Consider the following 15,088-nt stretch of genomic DNA (forward strand, 5'->3'; position numbering starts at 1 on the left):
TAGCCACCATGGGTAGAAAAGGATCATACTTTTTAGATGAATCCTTTTCAGATTAGACTAGTGGATCCATTAGACAGTTCAGGTCTTATACCTTTGGCCGGGTATAAGATGCTCTGGCAGCGTGAGGTCGATCGCTGTATCATCACTATAGCTCTTATGTGATGGTTGTCGGTTAGAGAAACTCCCACAGCAGCTATTGTATTTTCATACACAAAGATTATTATATTTTCATATACATCAGTTCATTGTATTTCTATATACATTTCAGGCTTATAGTATCTTTGTATACAGACAGAGTTTATAGCATGTTTTAAACAGTCTTTCTTTATATTGCACTTGTTTTAAATTGCCTTATATTGAAAGAAGTCAGTCAGGTTGAGTTGAGTTGAGCCAGGTAAGCTATTTAGTTTTTTTCAGATTTCCTTCTAGCCTTTGTTGCTTAGTTTCCCAGCTTGCATACTCGTACATTCCATGTACTGATGCTAGTTGGCCTGCATCGTTTGATGATGCAGATTCAGGTACCCCGGATCAGTATCCTGCACGTCGTTGATCCAGCTAAGCACTCCAGAGTCAGTGGTGAGCCTCCTTGCATTCCGAAGGACTCAATTATTTTTGTGTTAGTTTTTTTTGTTTTATTAGGATGTTGCGGGTCTGTCCCAACATCCATCTCAGTATTTTGGAGGCTTCATAGACAGGCAGTCAGTCAGCTAGTTTTGAGTCTCTGATCTATGTATATATATGTAAATACTCTATTTTGAGACCCGAGGCGCCTTTATGGCCAGATTTGTATCAGTTAAGTTGTTTTATGATCTTGCTTTGCATGAAGTTATTCAGTGAGTTAGGTTTCCGCTGAGTTAAGAAAGCCAGACCAAGGGTTTGCTTGGGGCCAGAAATGGTCTCCGGGTTCCGGTCCCGCCCTGGGTGTAGGCTCGGGGCGTGACAACAAAAAGGAGATGACAAATTTTTTTTGATGAGGTGGAAAAGAGTTGCAAGAGAAATGAGTTGATTGAACATCTCAAAACCAAAGATATTAATAAACGTGTAAAAAAAATATTGTGCTTACTTTATTTTATTCAAAGAATTCTTTGTGAAAAAGATTTGAACACAAATATTTTTTAAGAAATGAACTTTGCTCTCGGCTGATAGATAAACACTGTCTATTTATGCATGGGCCGTATTAGCTATTATGTTACAATTAACCATCTATTGCAAGTGGTGAAGCCCTATATGAAACCACCAATCTTTTTGGATTTTCATGAGCCTTTATGGTAAATTTTATTTTATTTTAGTCCATATTTATTTTTTCATTATTTTTGGGTGCATCCAATATTTTGATCTCTTTTTGAGATTATTTTATGTGTTGTTTGTATTTGAGGTTGTTCCTTTCCTCCGAAAAAAATATAAGGTATTTTTCGAACAAGTGTCTTCACTAAGAATTTTTCGATGTCTTTTGGTGATTGATAACGAATTTGTTGAGATTAATGAGTTGTTTATCCCTCTGAGGACTCAGTAAGCATCGATCTTTAATTTAATATACAAATGCTAAATTCTACTTGTTGCTTTACATATGCGACCACATTGTTATTGTTATTTAGAAATAAAAAGCTAAACATGTTGGGTAGGTCAAAATCACTTGTTATCATTTCTTTTACTTCATGACTCATCTTTAAACTGATGCGTACCAAGAATTTGTGTTTTAGATGTCTTTGTACGTTTAAGTTTGAAGAGGAGTGATGAAGTAAAAGAAGTGATATGCTTTTATGATCTTCAAATTAAAAAAAAAAACAAATTCTTGGTGAAGTGTCTGCTAAAAAAGAGAAAAAAGAAATAGTTAAAATTGCAGGAGAAGTAGTTACAAGAAAGAGATTTGTACTTTACATCAAAAGTTGCAGGATCGCTATTGCAAACATAAAAAAGGGTGTTAATTTCGACAATGATCTTCAAGTTGAAAGAGATTTGTTGGTAATTATGAATACTACAAGTCGATGATAAAGTGAAGAGTACTTTACATGTTTTCTCAACAAAAAAAAAATGGGACATGATGATATGTTAAATACTTGAATTTCCTTATTTACTTTTGTGAAATGAATAATTACCAGTTGCAGAGAAATATATGGATATAAAGGATTTGTGACCTGGAGTTTACATAATTTGAAGGAAATAGATTATTAATATTTTTGGAATAATAATAATATATAGTACAATAACTATATTTTCCCATTTAACTGTTTGTTAGTAATAATGACAAGTGATTTTGACCTAGCCAACAGTTTTAGCTTTTTATTTTTACATATCAATAACAAATGTGGTCGCACATATGCATAAGATATTTATTAAAGGAGTAGACGCACACACTTTTTCTTGCATAAACATCAATAACCTTAATTAACTATAGCCAAAGGTTGTAAAATTAGTCTATGAAACCATAGTTTACCCAACTTATTTAAATGACATGACTGTATTTGATTGATTAGAACATGTCACATGTACATATGCGATACACTATTTTGACCTTTTATTTGACTAGGCATGTTATGTTATTTTGATATGTAGCATGATCCTATTGATTTATTCGTTTAACTTTGCATGCCCTATCATTTGATGGGACACATGCCATCAAATTGGGCCTTTAGGATGAAATGATACATTAACTTAGCAAAATAGGCTCATATTTTGTAGCCAAAATCAATAAATCAGACCAATGAAATTGGACTTTGTTTAGATTTATATTAATAGGAATTAAATAATTAATTCATAATTTATTTAAATTAATAGATCTTAAATTTAATATAATCCAAATCTTTTTATAAATTTACATTCAATAAGTTTTAAATAATTACAATAGTACTGTAAACATCATGAGAATATGTAGAATTACTTTGTATCCTTTATCAAACATTTAAAATAGAAAATAATGGCATGCATGCATGATAAATACAATGAAACTAATAAGGAGGTACTGTTGGGTTTTAAAAGGTGTGAATGGAAAATAAAGAGTTGCGACTTTTATGAAGAGTTGTGATTTTGATGAAAAGTTGCGACTATTTTGAAGAGTTGTGACTTTTATGAAAAGTTGCAACTTTTATGAAAAATTGTGACTTTTATGAAAGGTGGTGACCTTTCCGAAAGATTATGACTTTTCAAAGGTTTGTGACCTTTCCGGTAAGGCACAATAAGAACCTTTTCACACTACCCTCTGTTTTCTATAAATTGAGGGATTTCCTCTCATTTTAAAAGAACCAATTTCTGGACTTCTTCTTCTACTACTAAATCTAGTATTCTAAATGTACTTTACTGTCGTTGAGTGACTCGCTGACATCAGCGTTTTGGGTATCAATACACTGGTGATTGAGATCATTCTATCGTGGGAGGACATATTCCAAATCAAACCTCGGATACAAGAGAGGAATAATTTCCTTAAGGGGATATTGTGCATTCAGTGGGCTTGATCTTCTTTCTGTTTTTCCAAATTCTGTTTTGTTCTAAGTATCTTAGGAATACAAGATGAACAACAATCTTAAGGAAATTATTATACTGTTGGTATTTCTTGTATTCTATTGATTGTGAGAAACAAATCATGGAAATAGAAGATTAATGCATTACTTCTCCAGAATTCGGTGCTTTGTTTAGCAAGGTAGATGTGAGAATGTACAGAAAAAATTGGTGCTATTCCGGTTAAAGATTACACCAGGTAACCTTCTTATTATTTATCTAAGGAGGAAAATAGTTTCTAAGAGATAACAATTTTGATTTTTTATCATGTGTATCTTTAGAAAAAGATCTGCAAACCATTTGTTGTGGAATGAATTTTGCTTGGCAAATATTGTTGCCTTAAAAATTCTTTAGTTTGCAAAATGAGAGATGAACATTTTTGTTTGATAAAATAGTATGTCAAAATGTTATAGTTGGAAGACTATTTGGAAAGAAAAACATGTCTATGTGATAAAGAATATGTTTAATTATGTTAGGAGATAAAAAAACTTTTGTAGTTTTGTATGGAAAAATACCAGTGACTTAGAGTTTGTGATTTTGTGCCTCTATGTTATGAACTTTGACACTATGTAAAGATTGTCAAAGTGAATTGAAGCAATATAATTCTTTTGTAGAATAATATTTCCAAAAGAGGTTTCATAGTGCCAATGACATTTTGATAGTTTGGAAAAATATGTGGAAAAACTATTTTCAAATACTTGAAAAATATTTTTGAGATCACATTTAAAATGTGGGGGTTCTTTGCTTATGATAAACATAAAATTAGACTTGGTGTCTAATTTAATTTTGGAGCAAAAGATATGAAATTCAATGATACTTTTGTATTATGTTAGACCCACAAAATTCTTGGAGTATATTTTGTATTGTGGTTGTTGAGTTTCTCTATTACTAGTATATGGTGTGACTAGTATGAAACTACCAAATTCTATGTATACTTGTTCAAAATAATTGTGTTCTTTTATGAAAAAGTGTCACTTAAAACATTGTGATTTTTCATGAAAAGATATGTCTATTATAATAAAAGTATTTGCATAGACATGAATATTGGTGAATAGTCATTTGTTATGTTCTGTAAAAGAAACATTTGGACTATATTGCCTTTATTGGACCCGATGAAACTTTGCTCATGGGTAGTTCTATAACAATCAAATTAAAAGTTATGGAAAGTTCCCTCTGAAAAAGGACATTTGACAAGGTGATGACTCTAAACAATGTTTGTATCACACAAAATTGTAAGAAATAGGAACAAAATATTAGTAAGAAAAAAGTTACCTCGCAAAGAGCTTTTCATACTCAAAATTTTTGTTTGTTCTTACTTGCTTGAGTCAAAGTTTGTGAGATGAACACTTGGGGCATGTCAATTACAAAACCTTGTAAGGAAAACTGATCAACTTAGAAGTTTTGTCTAACTTTGAGTGCAATAAATAAAAATGTCATATTTGTGTGGAGTCTAAGTATGCTGAGCATTCTTATAAATCTGTTGAAAGGAATTCTAATCCCTTAGAGTTGATTTACACTGACATTTGTGATATGAAGGCAACACCATCTCGTGGTGAAAAAAAGTATCTCATAACTTTCATTGACAATTGCATTAGAAATGACTATGTATATTTGCTGAATGATAAGGATGAAGCAATAGAAATGTTTAGACAATATAATATCGAAGTTGAAAATCAGTTGGGAAAAAGATAAGAAGTGATAAGAATAGACAGTATAAATCTGCTTGTGCAGAAATATGTTTGGAAAGTGGAATTATCCATCAAACTGCTGTCCTATTCACCTCAATCTAACTAATGAAAAACCGAGCGTTGAAAGAAATGATGGATGCATTATTTATAAGTTCAGGTTTACCACAAAACTTGTGTGGAGGAACTATCCTTATTGCAAAAGGGAACGACAAAAAGTTGTCTTTTCAGAAAGAAAGCAATTTTGTTTCTTCAGGACACAATCTATTCCATATGAGAAATGAAATGGAAGGAAATCCAACTTGAAATATTTCAAAGTGTGGGGGTGTCTAGCCAAAGTTCAAGTTCCTATTTCTAAAAGGATTAAATAGGACCTATGACTGTGGACTGTAAAATTAGACTTGAGTAGTCTAGTGAAGGGTCTAAAAGACCTTGGAAAGGAAAAAGGAGAATGCACTTAATAAAAAGATTCAGAGGCATAGTAAATGTTAAAGGACATTTACTTCCTTCGAATATGATTTTGTAACATTTCTTGTGTCTTATGTAGACTCATCCTTTTGGAAAGATGGTGTAAATAGTGAGATTGATGAAATCTTGAGCAACCATATTGAAAGTTAATTGATCTTCTTCTAGAAAATAAACCTTTGGGTTCAAAGTGAATCTTCAGAAGAAAAATGAAAGTCGATGGAACTGTTGACAAGCAAGACTTTGTGTCAAAGGCTTTAGACAAAAACAAAGTCTTGAGCTTGTCGATATATAATCGTCAGTAACAAGAATTGCATCCATTCGGATGCTAATATTATTAGTTGTGGTATATGACCTCCGAATTCATCAAATGAATGTGAAAAGAACTTTCTTAAATGGAGAATTGGAGGAAGAAATTTATATGGAACAACCCAAGGGGTTTTGTGGTTCCTGGTAAAGAAAACAAAGTGTGCAAACTTGTTAAGTCACTTTACGGACTAAAACAAACAGCCAAACAATGACATAAGAAATTTGACCAAACTATGTTGGTAAATGGATTTAAGAATGATGAACGTGATAAATCTGTTACATTAAAATCACAAGGTCATTGTTTGTTTGTATATTGGTGATATGTTGATCATCAGTAGAGACTCTAATGACATAAATGCTACTAAACATATGCTAGAAAGCAACTTTGATATAAAAGATCGTGGAGCTGCTAATGTGATCTTAGGTATAAGAATCCTTAGAACTCCAAGATGTTTAGCATTGTCACGGTCTCATTACATTGAAAAGGTACTTGACTAGTTCAAATATTTGGATTTTAATATTGTCAAGACTCTAATAATCTGAGCATTCCACTTCAAAAGAATGAAGGTGAAAATGACTCACAATTGGACTATACTAGAGTATTGGGAAATATGATGTATATCAAAAAGTGTACGCGATCAGATATAACCTGTGATATTAATGAACTGAGTCGGTTCACAAATAATCCCAATTAAACTCATCGGATGACAATGAAAAGAGTTTTGGGATATTTAAAGGTAAAACATACTCAAAACTATATCTTGCATTATACAAATATCCTACGGTATTGAAAGGATATAGTGATGCAAATTGGATCACTAGGATCAAATAAAGTAAAATCCACAAGTGGATATGTATTTACTCTTGGTGGAGGAGCAGTCTCTTGGAAATTTTCCAAAAAGACATGTATTGCTAGCTCTACAATGATCTTTGAGATAGGTGCTCTAGATAAGATCGGTGAACAAGTTGAAAGACTCCGAAATTTCTTGATAGATATTCTTTTTGGCCCAAACATTTGGCATCAGTATGCATACACTTTGATAGTCAAGATGCAATAGGTAGGGCATGAATCATGATGTATAACGGAATGTCTCGTCATATAAAACATAGACATGATACCGTTAGAAAATTACTCTCTAGTGGAATTATCACAATTGACTATGTAAAGTCAAAGGATAATTTTTCGGATCCATTTACAAAAAGGCCTAACTAGAGAGAAAGTTTAAAGATCATCTAAGGGAATGGGTTTACGACTTAGGACAAGTAATCATGGCGGAAACTCTATCTAGTAGACTGGAGATCCCAAGAGCTAGATTCAAGGAGAAAAACAAAGTTGTGACTGACGGTTCGACATTGTCAACAAACTCAATCCATTCTCATAATGAAGACAATGCTCAGGAACAAGGATACAACATTAAGGCTTGTTAATGAGTTACTAAAGCTTAATGTTTTTAATGATTTGCTATGTTTGGCAGATTTGACCAAATAGTGTATCTACGCGATAACACGGTTAGAAATCACCTATGTGGGTGTGAAATGTAAGCCGCTTCAAAGAGAATTATTGTCAAAAGCCTATTCTTTATACACTCATGAAACCAGGAGGTGTTCACGGCTGAAACGAACACATTCGTAAGAACCATAAACGGTAAAGGGTTAATTGTGTGACATATTGTTGTCTAGGTATACACCAAAGCTCGACGGTTCAAAGATATCGCATCTACCGATTGATCGAGCATATCCGACATATGTTCACTACGGAAAGTCCAAGGGGAAACTTACTTATCCAGATGCAATTAATTCTTGCTTGTAAAGTACACATACTTGTCAATTTCTTTGTCTTGGAGTGATTCCCCATTCATGCGGGGGATTGTTGGGTTTTAAAAGGTGTGAATGGAAAATGAAGAGTTGCGACTTTTATGAAGAGTTGTGACTTTGATGAAAAGTTGCGACTATTATGAAGAGTTGTGACTTTTATGAAAAGTTGCAACTTTTATGAAAGGTGGTGACCTTTCCGAAAGATTATGACTTTTCAAAGGTTTATGACCTTTCCGGTAAGACACAATAAGAACCTTTTCACACTACCCTCTGTTTTCTATAAATTGAGAGATTTCCTCTCATTTTAAAAGAACCAATTTCTGGACTTCTTCTTCTACTACTAAATCTGGTATTCTAAGTGTACTTTACTACCGTTGAGTGGCTCGCTGACACCAGCATTTTGGGTATCAATACACTGGTGATTGAGATCATTCTATCCTGGGAGGACATATTCCAAATCAAACCTCGAATACTAGAGGGGAATAATTTCCTTAAGGGGACACTGTGCATTCAGTGGGCTTGATCTTCTTTCTATTTTTCCAAATTCTGTTTTGTTCTAAGTATCTAAGGAATACAAGATGAACAGCAGGTACTACATATTAGCTAGATTCCAGTAAACATAATCATAAGTACTCCACTAATTAATATCATCACAACATGAAATGAAATACAATAACAAATATATATATATATATATATAACTAGTTGTGAAATTTCGAGTGGGGTCTGAAGAGGATAGTGTGTGTGTATACCCATTTTGAAAGATAGAGAAGTTATTTTCGATAGAACCTCGTGTCAAGAAAAAATATAGGAAAATAGTTCGAAAAGAGAAATATGGAAATGAAGAAGCTACGATAAATAGAAAATGAAATTACTAAAAGCAATTCATATGATCCTCTACAATCTTCATTCATGAAGAATATACGGCTTCTATGAAAAATAATTTTCTATCCATTGGAGAAAAAAGAAATTACAATGTGAAAATTAGTTTCCATATTAATAAAGTTTCCAATAATTTAACGTGAAAATATAAAATTTGGTTAAATTACGCGTTTCAAAAGTTTCCATATTAATAACTACTCGTAAGTAATTTAGGAAACTTAATTTGGTAATCCTTTTTAAAATGGATAACTATATGCATATATATATTATATACTTTTCCTTACCATCTTTATTCATCCATATTACAATAAGTTAGGGTTAGCTTGTTCATCGTTAAATCTCCAAAGATAGTTAGCTACATAGTTATGACGATGTTTGATATTGATTCGTTGGAAAAAGACAACAAAATTCTTAGGGCCGCAATGTTAAAAAAGCGGTACGCTAACGTGATCATGAAATCTCAAAAACAAGTTCTTGGGAAAGCGTTTAGTGAAAAAAAGATGAAGAAAAAGGCTGCATTGTGGGAGAAGCAGTTGGAAGAAGAAAAAGTAAAGCTGCGGGAGAAAGATAGAGAAGCGGCGCGGATCACTATCGCAAGCATCAAAAGGACAGTTTATTTTGGTGATGGTCTTGAAGCCGAAAGAGATTTCATGTCCATCGTCGGTGCTCCAAATCGATTGTAAATTGAAGAGCTTCCACATAGGAATATATCATCGGATTGATATTTGTAGAATAATATATTCATTAGTTTATTTTTCTCATGTACTTGTTTGTTGATGGTAATGAGAAGTGAATATATTTGATCAATTTTAGTTGTATGATGTACTTATCTTAATCTTAATTAGAATGTTATTCAAATTGATTTGTAGTTTAGTACTAAGGGAGTTTTATTTTAAACTATTTTTTTAAGAAATAATCGTTATTGTGTATCCAATACAAAAAATAATAAGGCTTTTTGTTAATAATTTCATGCACAAAGTGAAATAGTTTTGTTTTAGATCGTCTGAGTAGGCATAGCATCTTTTAAAATAATGATTTAAGAAATACTTCTATATATTAATGAGATTTTGATTATACGAACTACAGGAAATTGTTAATAATTTCATGCACTAAGTGAAATACTTCTGTTATTGATTTGCCAAAAAATTGTGTTTTAATAAAATTTAATAAATAATTAAAATGAGCATTTTATTTATTTATTATAAAAAAATTGTTCAATAAAATTTAATTAAAAAATTATTTAAATTAGTTGGGTGACTTTCTAAATGAAATATCAATAGTTGAGTGACTTTTTGTGAAAAGAATTATTAGTTGAGTGACTTTCTATTAGAAGTATCCTTAATTGACTTTATTGAGTGACTTTTTGTGAAAAGAATTATTAGTTGAGTGACTTTGAGATATAAAAGAATATTGAGTGACTTTTTTGTGAAAAGAATATTATTTAAATGACTTTGAGGTTATAAAAGAAAGTTGAGTGACTTTTTTGATTGAAACCTTAAAATATTTTTTTCTCGGATAAGGTAAAATTTATTTAAAGTGGGCAATGGCAGACCTATGTTGGACATTATGGGTGCTTAAACACCCATTGCCTTTTGTGACAATGTTATTATTATGGCAGCTTTCGAATGACGGTATGTCAGACTAGGTGACATAGGTGGGAATATGAGATTGTATAGGCTCGCAAAAGTGAGAGAAAAAGTCTCACGATTTGGATCAAGTGAAGTGCATCAAAGATGAGGAAGACAAGGTGTGGGTGGAAGAGACCTCCATCAAACAAAGATAGAAAGCATACTTTCACAAGCTCTTAAACGAAGGGGACAAAGATATTGTGTTGGGTGATTTGTCACACTCTGAAAGACATCGGGACTTTGGGTACTATAGGATGGGAAGGGGAAGAGACCCGTTGAGATTTCGGTAAAATTTTAAAAGAGCAAAGATAAAGCAGGTATGGAGTGGTTAATTGGGTTATTTAGTGCTGTCTTTAAGATGTAAGAAATGCTCATCGGATGGAGGTGGAGTACAATGGTTCTATTGTACAAGAACAAAAGTTATATTCAAAACTATAACAGTTACACATATATCAATTGAGCTGATATTTTTACTTTCATCCACTTCTCTCTTCTCTCCCTCCTTAGGTATTTCTTCGATTGCTCTCGAGAGCCCCAAATTTATTAGTGGTTATTGTATTCTCCTTTAAATAAAACAATAATCATCCAATATAAGACTTACTACATCATGAGGAGGATCGAAGAGATCAAGAGAACTTATTTTTGAATTGTTCTTGGAAGACAACCACTTAATAATTCTTGGTTGAAAAATCTCTTCTGGATAATTCTTGACTAGCTCAGAGGTAAGGTATTGCTTCAAATGTCCAAGCCTAAAAATATAAAGATGATGAAAATAAAAAACTAAAATAATTATTTAATAAAATAAAATAAATAAAACACTAAAATTAGAGTGAAGCTTACCATGAAAGCCCAAGAAAAGGCATATAAATTATTCATCTTTGATGATAACTTTGTCAACAAATATTTGACAGTCAAAAAATAACTATTATAACCCCATGGGTAGGGTAATTATTGAATGCTTTAAATTTTAAGCAAGAACAAACAAATCAAGATCTATGACTTTGTTGATGTTTTTAGTCCATGAAATGATATGCACAAATCAAACTAAGGGCAATCACTCTTTGTGCTTCTTCAAAACTTTTTTGTTCTTGAGATCTGTTAACAAATCATTGACTTTATAACTGGGTCCAACAATGATCAACAACTCATTCTCATTATTTATTTTTTCTTTGTTTTTGTTGGTTTTGATGGCTGTCTTGGTTGTCGATTTGTCTTTCTTTCCAACCTTGATTGATTTAGATGCCCTGTTTTCTCTTGGCTTTTTTAAGGGTGTAACTTTGAGAAGAGATTCAGATGGAGGATGTCATCTCAGTCCAGTCACTATGGAATATTCTTTCATGTCAAAACATAGTCTTGTTTGAAATCAACACGACTATGTGAATTTTCGTATAGCGGAATAAGAATTGAAGCATAGATAGATGATGTTGCAAATTACTTCCAAAATAGGAAGTTAAATACCAATTACGCTGCAAAAATCAACTAAAACTTCACATCAATTTTTTTCAATTTAGATTTATTATAGCCAATGTGAGAAAGTTAAGTCTATTTAAGATTTGTTGTCTGTGGCATTTCTTACAAGGTTATGCCACATTCTCTTTTGAAGCAACATCTTATTAGTGGAAAGAAATGTGAGCTATTCATAATTTTTAGGGTTAATAGCACCACAATTATAGATAGATTCTAATTTTAGTCCCTCTCTATGATATCTGACTAAGCACATTAAACCTCTGATTAGTTAGATCCCTTTGCTTGGGAATTTTCACAAATTTTGCATAATTAATTGTTTCACCACTTAATTACCATGTGTTATGTTAAGTTTGTATTGCTACTTCATATTTGATGGTAATATAAAATTATGGGAAAACTTCATAATTAGATATTCATGTTTCCAAAATATTACGTATCTTATTACTAATTAAGAATTTTCTAGCATATATTGAGGAAAATATACTTAGATGCTTTTTTTATCAGTACTCTTCCGTGTTCTAAGTCCAAACGTTGATTTCATCTCATGACGATATGAAATCACATGTCCGCCTACTAAACCAAGTACTTCTGAGTCTTTGACACTTCTATGAATATCTCAGAGCTCTGGAATTCTCATATCATTACCATATTCAAAGCAACAAACATATATAACATAACAATATACTTTAGCTTGAAATCGAAATTCAGAAGAAAAAAAATGTAAAATATAATTTTAAAAACTCTTAAACTTTTATAAAACACTTAGGGTCTGTTTGAAATTGTCGTTGGAAAGCCAAAAACACTTTTTAGAGAACTTAAAAGTGTTTGGTTAACATATAAAACTGCTTTTAATGGGAAACAGAAGCAGTTTTTCTACTATTGCGAAGAAGTTAATATTTATGTTTCTTAAAAAAAAGCAGAAGCAGAGCAAAAAATTATTTTTTTTCCAAGACCAAACTATCCTTGCCATATAGACATATTTACCAATACATGTGTATACCCTTCGTTATACCTTTAGGATGTTAGTGTCCTTATTGTCCAAATTTTAGTGCATATATACTTTTTATATTAATGATGGTAAACGTTTCTCAATCTTAACCGTCGATCAATTATTTGTTAAACTTCTATCCAAAATCTTTTAAAATCCCATACGAATTATTAAAACATCCACCAAAATTAATATAACCCAAGACCCCTAATCAATTCACTTAATTTCAAATTAAGAGACTTAAAACACTTATTTAGCAACATCCTTTCCCCAATTTTCATCCCAAATTCATCCTTATTCTCAACAAGATATCCTCTTGTCCTTCCCTTATTCCAATTTTTCTTAGAGGAGGTTTTTTTGGGGTTTCAATTAATTCATGACTGGATTCCAAGAACCGAGCCAGCGGTGAATCTTCTTCTACTACTTCTTGATGTTGCTCTTCCTATTATAGATTTGGTGGGGTTTCATCTCTTACTAATGGAGTTTCAACTGGAAACTTCCCTAAGGCCATGGCGGCGAAAACAACGGAGACACTGATGGATAGTTAAACGGAAGCGAGCGTAAAATTGTGATGAATGATGGTGAGATGCCTCAGATTTAAAGTCAGATTGAGCTCCTTGTATTTCTACTTCAACTCCATCTCCATTGTTGTCGTTTCCATCATCTCATCGTCAAGCTCGATTTTTAATCTCCAAAAGGTAAATTTTTTCTCTTTTCTCAAAGTTAGGGTTTCATCCATTTTTTAGTTGCTTAAAGATATGTTGAGGTTGATAAGAATCAATCGATGATTCTAAATGCTTTTTTTCAAAATCTTCAAAGCATTAATCTTGGTTTCCTCTATTGTTGGGTACAATTTTTCACTCAAATTGACATCACTAATAGGTTGTTGATTGTGTGCAATATTGTATAAATTATGCTTTGTTTTAGCTGCATTTGTTGTGGTTTGTTGTCTGAACATTATATTTATTAGCTTAGCTTCCAATAGATACCATGGTGAAGGTGACATTTGACGTTTGACCTATAGTTCATATCTGCCCATTAATAACATGTGCAGATTTATTAATAGCTTACTCTATTGCTTCAACAATTATTAATCTTTATTTATGTTAGATACTTCAATTTCCTTATTTACTTTTGTCAAATAAATAAATATTATATGTAGAGAAATGTATGGATATATAGGAGTTGTGGCCTGGGGTTTACATAATTTGAAGCAAATAGATTATTGAATTGATACTTTTAGAATAATAATTATAATATATAGTACAATTACTATATTTTCCCCATTTGACTGTTTGTTAGTAGTAATAATGGGAAGTGATTTTGACCTGGCCAACATGTTTAGCTTTTTATTTCTAAATAACAATAACAATGTGGTCGCACATATGCATAAGATATTTATCAAAGGAGTATATGTACAAGTTTTTTCTTGCATAAACATCAATAACCTTAATTAACTATAGCCAAAGGTTGCAAAATTAGTCATTGAAATCATAATTTACCTAACTTATTTAAATGACACGACGATATTTGATTGGTCAGAACATGTCACATGTACATATATGACACATTTTTTTGGCCTTTTATTTGACTAGGCATGTCATGTTATTTTGACATGTAGCATGATCCCATTGACTTATTCGTTTGACTTTGCATGCCCTGTGTCATGACCCGAACCGTCGTGATTAGTACTGACACTAACCCTCCGGTAGGAGAACCAGTACTACAACCCAAACTAAACAACTTCAACCAAAAACTAAGGCATTTAAAGATACAGAGGTAGGTTTAAATGCAGAATTAAAGTAGAGTTCCCATAAACTCCAAAATATCTAAAACGACTAACAAAACATTGCGAAATATTCCCTAGAACCAGAAGGTCAATGTACCAAAACTCTACCAAGGAACCATAAGTCTAAAGGAAATGGGTACAACCCAATTAAACATATGAATATCTAAAGTACTAATCTAAGTCCAAATAAAATGGACAGAGAAAAAAAAGAAATCATGGCTGCCTGGAAGAACTGGCTCACTCTTGAATTCGATCGATTAGTGGTCTTCTAAACGAGGGTTGTCAGTAGCTGCCTTAATTAATTGTTTTCAGTTGTGTGGAAGAAATTTTTTCTGTGTTTTTCTTAAATGACAAGGTAACTCGTTGTCACATCCCGAGTCTACATCCTGGGCGGGACTGGCACTCGAAGACCATTGTTGGCCCCAAGAGAACCCTTGCCCTGACTTACTTAACTCATCGAAAGACTTAAACTCAACAAAGGTAAGTTCATATAATAAACTGGAATGAAATAAAAGAACATTCAACCGGCCATTAAGGCAAACTGAAGTCTCAACATGGAATAATGATA

This window comes from Solanum stenotomum, chromosome 7, assembly GCF_019186545.1.
Source record: "Solanum stenotomum isolate F172 chromosome 7, ASM1918654v1, whole genome shotgun sequence".
Lineage (NCBI taxonomy): Eukaryota > Viridiplantae > Streptophyta > Magnoliopsida > Solanales > Solanaceae > Solanum > Solanum stenotomum.